The sequence below is a fragment of the Phascolarctos cinereus genome, unplaced genomic scaffold (assembly GCF_003287225.1).
Source record: "Phascolarctos cinereus isolate Bilbo 61053 unplaced genomic scaffold, phaCin_HiC Scaffold_9;HRSCAF=440, whole genome shotgun sequence".
Lineage (NCBI taxonomy): Eukaryota > Metazoa > Chordata > Mammalia > Diprotodontia > Phascolarctidae > Phascolarctos > Phascolarctos cinereus.
Window position 1 is genome coordinate 206,693,035 of NW_027556402.1, and position 11,999 is coordinate 206,705,033.

The following is an 11,999-nucleotide window of genomic DNA, read 5'->3' on the forward strand; positions in this document are numbered from 1 at the left end:
CTTTTAAAACCACAACATATATCACATCTCCTCTTATGTCCACTTAAAACAGCCACCTCCCTAACTCCAGTTTGCACTCCCTCTCACTTGGACTATTGAAAAAGTCTCTTAATTAGAAGTCCAATCTCTCCTTCCTCTAAACTATCCTTTAAAAACCTACAAATGTTATCTTCCTAAATCACATGAGTAACCATAACACTCAAGTCTTGAAAACATTCCTTATTACCTTGAGAACAAAATAACAATTCTTCAGCTTGATATTTAGAGTCCTGCACAAACCTGAATCCAGTCTCCCTCTTTAAATTTATTTCACTGTGATCCCCACCATATACTCTATACTCCAGCCCAAATGGCCGGCTTTCTGTTCCCCAGACTCAGAATTCTACCTTCATCTCTGTCCCTCTGCTCAGCCCATCCTCCATGCTCCAAATGCCCTGCCTCATCTCTGCTTCTTAGAATCTCAAGCTTCCTTTGTGTGACAGCTAGTGGGTCACCACTTACAGGTTTAGCCTAGTTTCTTAAACTCTGTCCCTCCTCAATTTACCTTGTATTTATTTATCTGTGTAAATACTTCATCGCTTCCTCTCCAACAGAATTTAAGCTCCCTGAGGTTAACGATTGTTTTTTTTCCTTGTATGCCCAGTACCTAGGACAGGTCCTCAGGGTACATCATGTGCACTTGAAAATATTAGTTCAGTGGAAGACAACTCACTTCTGAAAACCTCAAATCTCATTTATGTTGGTAACATAAGCATAATAATCAAACAAAAAGAATTCTAATAACTCAATACCACAATTTAAATTTTATAAATTACTTTCCTCACATAATTTTGAGGGAGAAATATTGTTATTCTCATTTTACAGATTAGGTAACTGAGGATCACAAAGTTTGGTCATTTATCCACAATCACAGTCACAGCCAGTAAGACCCAGAAGTGAGATTTGAACCCAGGTCTCCTAACTTCAAGTATAATTCTCTCTTCACCACATCAAACAACAGATGTCAGTGAACTTCTTCCTCATAAATTCTCAATCTCAAAATGTGAGGGGGCAGTTATACATGAAACAAATGTACCTATATATACACAGAGATCTTTACCTCAGGTGTCCTTACCTAACCATCTTCTATCAGGTACTTACAGTTATAGTGATATTTCAAGATATGATGTGACCTGTGTAGATCAGAATTTACTTACTACTCTGTTGTAATAATGCTCCATGACTATAGCTCACTTCCAAATCATTAACTTTATACGGTCCTACAGGGGACCAGAAAAATGAAGACCCAAATCAAAAATGGCTGTTAATGAGAGAGCGAGAGGAAAGGAGAGACGGAGAGACAGACAGAGAGAGAGGCAGAGAGAAAAAGAGAGAGGGACAGAGAGAGAAGCAGGGTAGGAGTGAGAGGGACAGAGAGAGAGAGAGAGAAGGAAGGTAAACAGAGAAAGAGAGAGAGAGAGAGAGAGAGAGAGAGAGAGAGAGAGAGAGAGAGAGAGAAGAAGAAGAAGAAGAAGAAGAAGAAGAAGAAGAAGAAGAAGAAGAAGAAGAAGAAGAAGAGGAAGAGGAAGAACCAGAGAGGGAAGGAGAGAGGGAAGGAGGGAGGAAGAGACATAGAAGGAGAGAAGGAGAGAGAGGGAGGGATGGAAGGAGAGACATAGAAATCAATATAAGTCTGACATGGCATGAGGAATGTACAGTCCTCCCTAAATGAGTACAAAGCAAAAATCAGATCTAAGTATTTTAGTAGTAAAACCAAGAACAGCAGTGGTACCTATGCAAGAAGATGATAACTGTAGACTCCAAGTTATTCTCTTTGCATGGCAGCATCAAATTTATGTTGGGTTTAGTAGCATTTGGTATATAACCCCTTGAGCACCCTAACATCAAATGTAACCTACATCATTAAAATGCTTATTGAAATCCACTGGGATTGAGAACATTACAAACATTACAACATTACACAGAAGAATTGTCTGAGAAGTCCTCAAAATTCCCAAAGGCCTTCATTTATTTTTTATGTTTATCCTGGACTTTTAAAAATTGAAGAGATAGACTGTATAGCAACATAGCCAAACTAGTAAGTATGATCTGGTGTGGAAGGTCTCAAAATTGTTCTGGAATCAATATGCTGTGATTGTGATTGTGATAGTGTTTGCTAAGAATGAAAATTGGTCCGGGTAAACTCATTAGATTCATTCAGGTCAGGCCATAACTCATACTGGTTACACATATACACAACTGAGGCTGAAAGACCATCTATGAAATTCAGCTTACTAGGAACTACAGATCCTGGAACAAAGGTACTATGTTCTCAGTGAGGACAACCATGTGTGAAGGCAGTATTCACAATCTTTTCAAGGCTCCTGATAAAATTTCCTTGGAATACAAGAGCATGTATGATATATGACACATAAATTTTCCATAGGACAATTGACATGTGCTGTGAGTCAGCTGAGGGCCAAGAGATAAGGATCATTCACTCCCTGGTCATGCAAGGCGAAAAGAGGTTCTGGAGCTTGGTAAGATGATTTGGTCTTGTCCTCTCTGTCTTTGAAAGAGACAAGCTTGAAAGGATTTCCTTACAAAGATCTGCAGGTATATCAGCCTGTCAGGTCACAGAACACTATAGGACAAGTTGGAGCTTGTGCAATTAACTACTTTAGTCCTCACTGCTATAATTTGTTTACTTAATTCTCTGAATTTTTGTTATATTTTATGTTCAGAACTGTCTCCCTCCCTCCTCCACTGCACTGTCTCCCTCCCTTCTCAGAAAAACAAGGTGGCCTCTCAGAGCTGGAGTTCTACAGGGGCTTTTACACATGTTGAGTTGAGTGACATAGTGCATCTGAAGTTTAAATTGCCATCCAGAAGCTTGCTGAGATATAATACCCAAAGGCACTCCTCTAGATGTGACCTCTTAGCTGTTACATGAAATGGTGTTCTATGAACCAGGCAATAATATCACAAGCTCTTTTGGATTCTTTCATTGTTTCCTCTTGAATATTTCCTGACATCTTTTTCACTCTTCTCATCTATTCTCATCAAAATAACTTAATTTTAAATTGGGTGGTCTTATAGAATTATATGTAATATTTCTCTTCTGCCTCATTTTTGTAAAAGATGTTGACAAATAAGTTACAATTATTTTCTTGGTGGTATTTTTTCAAATTATTTTTATATGCTCTGCAATATGAAATGAAAAAAGTCTCATTATTCGTTTCTTGTCACCTTTGAAGATAAGACATTATCTGCTTCACCAACTCCGTTCTTTGCCTCTCCAAAAACAATTTCAAAACCCCCTTCCCATTTGGCTATAACTTCCTCTTGTCTTCTGGTTTGATTTATAACAAAAATGCATGATATGGTTCAGCTACTCCAGGATTATATCCACTTGTTGATCACTGAACAAGGACCCAGTTACATTTAGAGTTATAATAGTTGTTACTATTTTTATATGTGCATAGTCCGCCCTTATTGCTCCAGAGATACACCAACTACATCTTCCCTTCACTGTTCTAAGGTCCTGCTTAGAACTTATGGTAATATTTTAATGCAATTCCATGGACTTAAGCCCCCATTGCAATATGTTCTTTTACTGTTAGCTGACAGTGATGACTGCCCCTATTCCACTTGTCCAAAAAATTTTGATGAGATTTTAAATGGAGTATTTACTTGGAAAACATAGCAAGCACAGAAGAACCAATATTCCCCACTCCTCAATCCCTGGAGGAGGAGGACACTCTCGTTTCTATCACATTGATCCCTGGGAAGGGAGGACTCAGACTTAACATAGTTTCTACATATCAGTATTCCCTACCAAGTTCACATCAAAATGTGGCATATAAACTAGATGAATCTCAGTCTCAGCTAAAGCTTGGCTGGGTCCTGAAGGTCCTTCCTCAGAGCCTAGATGCTAGACTCACCCCTCCCCTCTTTGATCACCATATGTTTCACTCTCTTGACCTTCTCAAGTTCAAAAGATGGGCTAAGCACTCTTGGTTTCATGCTGGCTCTGAGGAATGGAGGGTCTGAAACATCTTTCCCATCCACAGGTCCTCAGTAGCCATCTAAGCCTCCTTTGAGGCCAGCAAGTCTAGAAAGTACCCAGGACAAGAGAATGACCATGGATTATTTTAAAATGTACCCTAGTTCTAATTCCATAGTCAATCAAAGAAGCTCTTCTTTACCATGTGGATATCAGAACTAGTTACAGAATGCCTCTACTTGCTCTAAATTTCTTCATGGCATTTCCATTACATGTCAGCATGTCTTTTAGAAAGAAACCTATCCAATATGAGGGACTATATCTTCCCTTTCCCCCACTTTATGTATTTAAAATACAATGTAAAAACTACATGGTCCTTGTAATCCTGCTTTCTTTCACATCCACCTGCCATCATCACTGCAACACCAGGAAGGACCAGATGGAATTCAGGAATATTTTGCATTTGCAACAGCCACCTTACCAAAGGATCCTCCGTTTGATTTTGATCCACTAACTAAAGAACAATTATGCTCTTAAAAGGCTGGGTCTCCTTTTCTTTATCCTCTCCCTTCACCTGGGAAAGTTGTGTGAGTTGCAAGATGTGCATAGTTGAGAAGGTGAGCTTGGCCACCGTGCATAAGAATTTCAAAGGAGACTGGAGTAGGTATGGTGGTAGATGAGGAAGCATTTGAATAGCAAGTAGAGCTCCAGTCGTTTTGGACAGAGAGCAGTCTGAAAATCCTGTGTGGGAAGACTTGTCATTGTTACCCTTCCACTCAGCATAATTGACATCAGTGATTTGCCAGTTCTTCATCTCTTTCTCCCAGCCTGCAAAGCCTTTTTGAACTCAAAAATGTCCTCAATTTATCCAATTTGTTTCACATTTCTGTATAATTAACATTGCAACATGCTGGCAGCTAAAATTGTGGTTGATCACAGCAATTTCTGGTCCTTATATGTTTCATTATAGGGAATGAGATGTGAAAAAGCTATGGCAAGTTACACAACAAAATATTACAGAAAAAACAGACTTGGAAAATGCTTTGATCTTCCTACCTGGGAACTCTGACCTTAATTAAAGAGGATATCATTTATTTTTATTCTGTAACTTCCCAAAGTGGAGCAAAAACATGAATCTAATGTTTTCCTTAGGCAATTGTGAACAGTCTCTATGAATTCAGTATTGGACAAGAATGGCAATTGAGTCAGCGTAAATTCAATTACCACTGCAACATTAAAAACATGATACTGTGAACTGGAGGGATGGCCTACAATGAGCCTTTTGTCATTATTAGCCTAATGATGAAATATATTTAATGACCATGCATATAACTGTTATCTCCTGGTGGGCAGCATCTTCAGCACAGGTGCTTACAATTATTTAAGAATGACCGGTGAAGAATATTTTATTATCTTATGCTTATTACAGTTTGAGTTCAGCGGTAAGATCATAGTCCATTCAGGCTTTTCTTACAAATTTAAAGAGAAAAAGTTATTGAACTTTTGGAATACAACATATATGGTTACAAAAGTTTTTGAAGACAACTGAGCTCAACATTTAAGTAAAAATGATTACAATAAACTCTACTCAAAACAATGTTTCTTCTATTTAAGGAGTTTGCCCAAAAATAAGTGCCTTATTCCATTAAGGTTACCCCTGCAACCTTGAGGGCAGTAATTGTCAGCCTTGCTCTGTCAACCTTGACTCAGCAGTGTGAATGTGAGTTGGAATTTTCCTAACTAGAGGCATCGTCCCAGCAACAGGTCTTAGGGCTTGCTGATTCATCAGTCACATCGTCTGGAGCCCTCAGCCCACAGACAACTGATCAGAAAGAAATTGTAAAGGACCCACTGGTAGCAATGGCAGCATGACTCTATTGCATTTCCTATATGTAATTCTGGGTAGCAATCTCAGAGTTAGCAGGAACATTAGAAGGAGTGGGGAACCTGCTCACAGTTCCAGGGTGAAAAAGAAGTGCTTGTAGTTGTTCATAGACTAGAGGACAGGCCAGCAGAGCAGTGATCACAACTCTTCTTAGATCATACCACCTTGGAAGAACTGAAAACTTGCAGACACCACCACCACCACCACCCAAGAACTAGACCCAAAAACAGCCGGATGAATGTAAAATAGATACTTTTGATTATATAAAATTTAAAAGTTTTTGCACAAACAAAACCAATACAATCAAAATTATAAGAAAAATGGAAAACTGGAGAAAAAAATTTTGAAACAAGTATTCTGGTGAAGTCCTCATTTCCCAAATATATAGAGAAATGAGTGAACTTTATAAAAATACAAGTCATTCCTCAATTGATAAATGGTCAAAGTATATGAACAGGCAGTTTTCAGACAAAGAAATTGAAGTATGCATTGTCACATGGAAAAAATGCTCTAAATCACTATTGATTAGAGAAATACAAATTAAACCAACTTTGAGGTGCCACCTCATGCCTATCAGAGTGGCTAATGTGACAAAAAAGGAAAATGTTAGATGTTGGAGGGGATGAGGGAAAACTGGGACATATATACACTGTTGGTGGAGTTGTGAACTGATTCAACCATTCTGGAGAGTAATGTAGAACTACGCCCAAAGGGCTATAAAACTGTGCATGCCTTTTGATCCAGCAATACCACTGCTACATCTGTATCCCAAAGATACCCACAAAAAGGGGAAAGGACATATTTGCACAAAAATATTTATAGCAGCTCTTTTTGTGGTGGCTAGAACTGGAAATCTAAGGGATGCCTATCAATTGGGGAATGGCTAAATAAGCTGTAGTATGTGATTGTAATGAAATATTATTGTGTTACAAAAATGACAAACAGGATGATTTCAAGAAAAACCTGGAAAGACTTACATGAACTGATGCATAGTGAAGTGAACAGAACCAGGAAAACATTGTATACAGTAACAGCAATATTGTTTGATGATGAACTGTGAATGACTTAGCTATTCTCAGCAACACAAGATCCAAGATAATCCCAAAGGACTAATGATGAAGCATACTATCCACCTCCAGAGAAAGAATTGATATTGATTTAATACAGACTGAAATATGCTACTTTCACTTCCATTCACTCATTTTTTCCTTTTATTTGAGTCTTCTTGTACAAAATTACTAAAATGGAAATGTTTTAGATAATTGCACATGTATAACCCATATCTGATTGCTTACTATCTCAAGGAGAAAGGACAGGAAGAGACAGGGTAGAAGTGGAACCCAAAATTTTAAATAAAATTGTTTAATTTTTTTTTTGAAAAAGCAGAATGAAAAACCTGAAACTTGGGACAGTACCCTCTCCACCAAGGAAGCAAAGTCTAACCTTAACATAAAGTTTAAAAATCAAGAAATACGTAAGGAAAATGAGCAAACAAAAAAGGAGACTGACCATAGAAAGTCACTATGGCGACAGGAAAGATCAAAACACAAACTCAGAAAAAGACATGGAAATCAAAGAAGCTACATGCAAAACCTCAAAGAAAAATGTGAGTAAGTCTCAGGACCAAAATGAACTCCTGGAAAAGTTTCTTTAAAAAAAACATCAAATAGTACAAGTGGAGGGAAAATTGGAAAAGAAATGAGGGTGATTAAGAAAATTATGAGAAAAGTCAATAGCTTGGTAAAGGACAGATAAAAAAGTTACTGAAGAAAATAACACTTTAAAAAGACAGACTAGGCCAATGGTAAAAGAGGCACAAAAATTCACTGAAGAGAACTGTTTAAGGAACAGAATGGGCCAAATGAAAAAGAAGGTACAAAAACTCACTGAAAACAGTAATTCCTTAAAAATTAGAATTGGGCAAGTGAAAGCTAAGGATTCCATGAGGCATGAAGAAACAATAGAACAAAATCAAAAAAATGAAAAAATAGAGGAAAATGTGAATTAGCATAGGCAAGCAGAAACAAAATTATCACTCTTTGCAGTTACGATGGTATATTTGGAGAATCCTAGAAAATTAACTTTAAAATTAGTTGAAATAATTAACTTTAGCAAACAAAAGTTAAAAATTGTTTTTACATGTAATTGGGGAAAATAAAATACTACATAAATGAAAAAATATCAACAATTTCAGATACTCAGATGATATAATTTTGCTGGTACAAAGTAAAGAAGAACTAAGAAGCCCTCTTGATGAGGATGAAAGAGAAGATTGGATTGAAGCTTACTAACACAAAAACTAAGATCTTTGCAATTGATCCCATCACTTTCTGGCAAACAGAGAAAGAAAAATATGGATTTTATATTCTTGGGCTCAAAGATCACAGCACACAGTAACTGTAGCCATAAAATTAAAAGATGCTTGCCCCTTGAAAAGTATAACAAATCTGGACAGCATATGAAAAAGCAGAGACATCTTCTTGCTAACAGAGGTCCATGTAGTCGAAGCTATGTTTTTTTCCTGTAACAATCCATGTTTATGAGAGTTTGACTGTAAGGAAAACCGAATGCCACAGAATTTATGCTTTTGAACTACGGGGCTGGAGGTGACTTTTGAAAGTCCCTTGGTCAGCAAGGAGATCAAATAGGTCAATATTAAAAGACGTTAATTCAGTCAATTCACTAAAAGATCAAATATTGAAGCTGAAGCTTAAATATTTTGGCCACATGATGAGAAGATAGGATTCGTTGTTAAAGACCATGATGTTGGGAAACATTGAAGGCAAAAAGAAAAGGGCATGGCAGAGGATGAGATGGATAGATAGTATCATGGAAACAATGAATATGAACTTAGACAGACTTAGAAAGATAGTGGAGGATAGAAGGGCTGGCATTCTGTGATCCATGGGGTCATGAAAAGTCAGACATGACTGGACAACTAAACAACAACAACAAAATATACCAGGCACTACACTATAAGTTGGGATTTCCCCTCAATGGAGCTTTTCTTCAGGACAGAGAAGAGGGTGTATACATAAGAGATTATGATAATTAACATTATGATCATAAATACGGACCCAGCAGAGGGAGAAGGAAGAATTTCAGCAAGATCATCTTGGGCCTGGGAAAGCTCCAAAAGTGGTGAATAATCACAGACAAAGTGATTGTTCTTATTGGTTCCACAGTAGGACCAATTCAATAAGAAATCAATGAAAACCCAAGCATTCACACAACCATCCACATAGGATATGTTGAGTAACAGAGCGCAGACTCTAGCTGATATGTTGGTGGAGTAGAGCAGGGGTTACAGACAGCCATATACTGATTACAGGTCATCAGAGCCGGCAGGAAGCATTCAGCTGTTCCAAAGATGGCTGCAAGACATATTTGGGCCACACAGCCTCCAGGAGGGATTATGGTTTTGTCCACAAGGAAGTTCTTGAGCATAACAGGTGGGACAGATGAGGACTATCCCATATCCACAAAAGCCAAGTGGCTGAGGAAAAGGTACATTGGAGTGTGAAGTTGGGAGCTATATCTGATCAATGTGATTATGCTAAGGTTACCAACCAATGTGACTGCATAGATACCCAGAAATATCACAAAGATGAAGGGTTGGATCATTTAGTAACCCCAAAATAATGAATTCAGTCACAGCAGTGCAGTCATTACCAGACATCTATCTTGAAAAGAGTGCCTATTAGACAGAAGAAAAGGAGATTAACATACAATACAGGACTAACAATTGGATATGTCTATTGATATACTCAGGGAACATTCACTGACCATCCTCTAAGTACCACCACACTATCATAATCCCATACTTTGATAGAACGAACCATGGCAATGCTTATATGTAAAGCAGAGATGAACAAATTTGTTTCTTCCAAATTTTTCCTGAGGGACCAACAATACTGTATGATTTGCCAATTTCACCTCTGTGACAATGTGAAATAGCCTGTAATAGGGAAGACAATAGTTTATTCCCACCATAGGAACCCTTCTTAAATATATGCATAGACTTTATCCAGTTGTGTAAGTGCTGTGCTGCAAAGTAACCACCATTTTTAATCTCTTCCAAAGAAACAGAGTGCGCTTTGTGATCCCTGACTTCTCAAAGGACCACCTCACACAAATGAAGATGTAATCGATCTCACGCTAATTGGCCTGAGGAAAGTTCAGGTTTCCAAGATGATCCTTGTGCTCTATAATTTAAAAAAAGAGAAGTGATGGGGAATTTGGATTCTAAGTCTTCTCATTTTATTTTGCTACTAGTACTTGGCATTACTGCAAAGGGCTTTCATTAAGTGAGATAGTACTAGCCTGAAGGACTATGGGAAATTTCCATAGAAAATTGTTATTTCTAGGCAAAACAGCAAAAACCCTTGTTCAAGACTGCTGCAACTACATCCTGTTTGCATGTTGCTTCCTGAATTGGAGAACAATTGAGTAAAAGGCAATGCAGGAAAGCAGGGGCAATTTATTGTGCCATAAGATGTGCTGAAAATGACTGCTCTGGAGAAATATGCAAACACTTTTATCAACTGATACAGAGTGAACTCAGAACTAGAAGAACAATTTACATAATAACTACAGCAATCATAAGATGGGAAACCACTATGAAAGATTTCAGAACATGGACCAAAATAGTAACAAATCGTGTCTTCAAAAGACTGATGAGAAATATTACCTACCACTTCTTGACAGAAAGGTGATGGACTAGAGGTACAGAATGAGACGTGCATTCTCAGATATGGCTGATGTGTTGTTTCCCTTTTTATACAGATCTCTTAGAAGGGAGGGAGGATTTTTACTGTGAATGGGAGAGGTAGTTATGTGGGTCGTGCTAGAAATGGGGGAAGATAAAGAACAACTAAAAATTTGAAAAATATGCAAAAGAAAAAGGGAAGTACAGATGAAGACACAAACTAGGAAATTATTTCCATTCTGTTAAACTTTACATTTATACACATTTCTTTTAAAAACCAAACTATATAGAAATGCTTGCTTTTGTCAATCCTTGTTATGTTGTAAATGAAAGAAATTATCTTAAACATTTCTTTTTCGGGAATGTTCTTACTACTCCCAACTCTAAACTCATTTTTTTCTTTTCTAAGTTCAATAAGAAAGACCTTCAAATATTGAGATACTGTTCAGCTCAGAGAAGAACCTAACTATAACATTCATTTATAAGTCTATGATCCAAAACTTTCTGACTACAAGAAAAAGAATGCTTTAACCAAACAAAAATTTGAACAGTGCTGAGAAAAATTTTCAACACTTCATTCTTTACCCTTCTCTCTCAAGAGGACTTTACATTTTATTTTTCTGGCAAAAGAAAGCTTGTCCTTGTTGGCTCCCTTTTCCTTCTTCTATAGTTCAAAATTCTTCAATATCATCCTCTATTTTCCTGTGCAACAGTCTCTGAAAAAGAGACACTCTTTCTTTTCTTCAGGGCCAAGCCCACTACTTGTTCCATTGATCCCATCCTTTCTATTTCAATCGTAGGTTTCTTCACTGAAAAACCCCCTTTTAATCTTTAATCTTCTTATCAATAGGCTTCCTCCCTTCTGCATAAAAACAGGCCCAGATCTGGCCCACTCTTTAAAAACCTTCATTTGACCATGACATCCTTTCAAGTTATTATACCACATGTTTTCCCTTTTCCAATCACCTCTCAGGGAAAAAAATTCTACCCTTGTTAAATTGACTTCCTTTTCTCTTTCTCCCTTGTTAATTCCTTCTAATCTGGTTTCTGTAGGGTAGCTAGGTGGCTCAGTGGATGGACCTTGATTCAGGAAGACTCTTCTTGAGCTCAAATTTGGCCTCAGACACTCACTAGCTATGAAACTCTGGGTAAGTCACTTAACCTCATTTACCTCAGGTTCCTCATCTGTAAAATGAGCTGGAGAAGGAAATGGCAAACCACTCCAGCACCTTTGCCAAGAGAAAACCCCCAAGTCAGACATGACTGAACAACAAATCCAGTTTCTCACCTCATCACTCCACTGGAACTGTTCTCTACAAGGTTACCAGTAATTTCTAAATCACAATATTTTTGCAATCTTCATTTAAATTCCTCTAGAGTAGGGATTATTTCCAGTCTTTGTGTACCTAACAACTGGCCAA

At 37.6% G+C, this 11,999-nt stretch overlaps 1 pseudogene; it reads right to left on the reverse strand.

Annotated features, from left to right (window-relative positions):
* Positions 1-8,838: 8,838 nt before the first annotated feature.
* LOC110221023 (olfactory receptor 5P1-like) lies at positions 8,839-9,549 on the reverse strand (annotated as a pseudogene).
* Between the last annotated feature and the right edge of the window lie 2,450 nt (positions 9,550-11,999).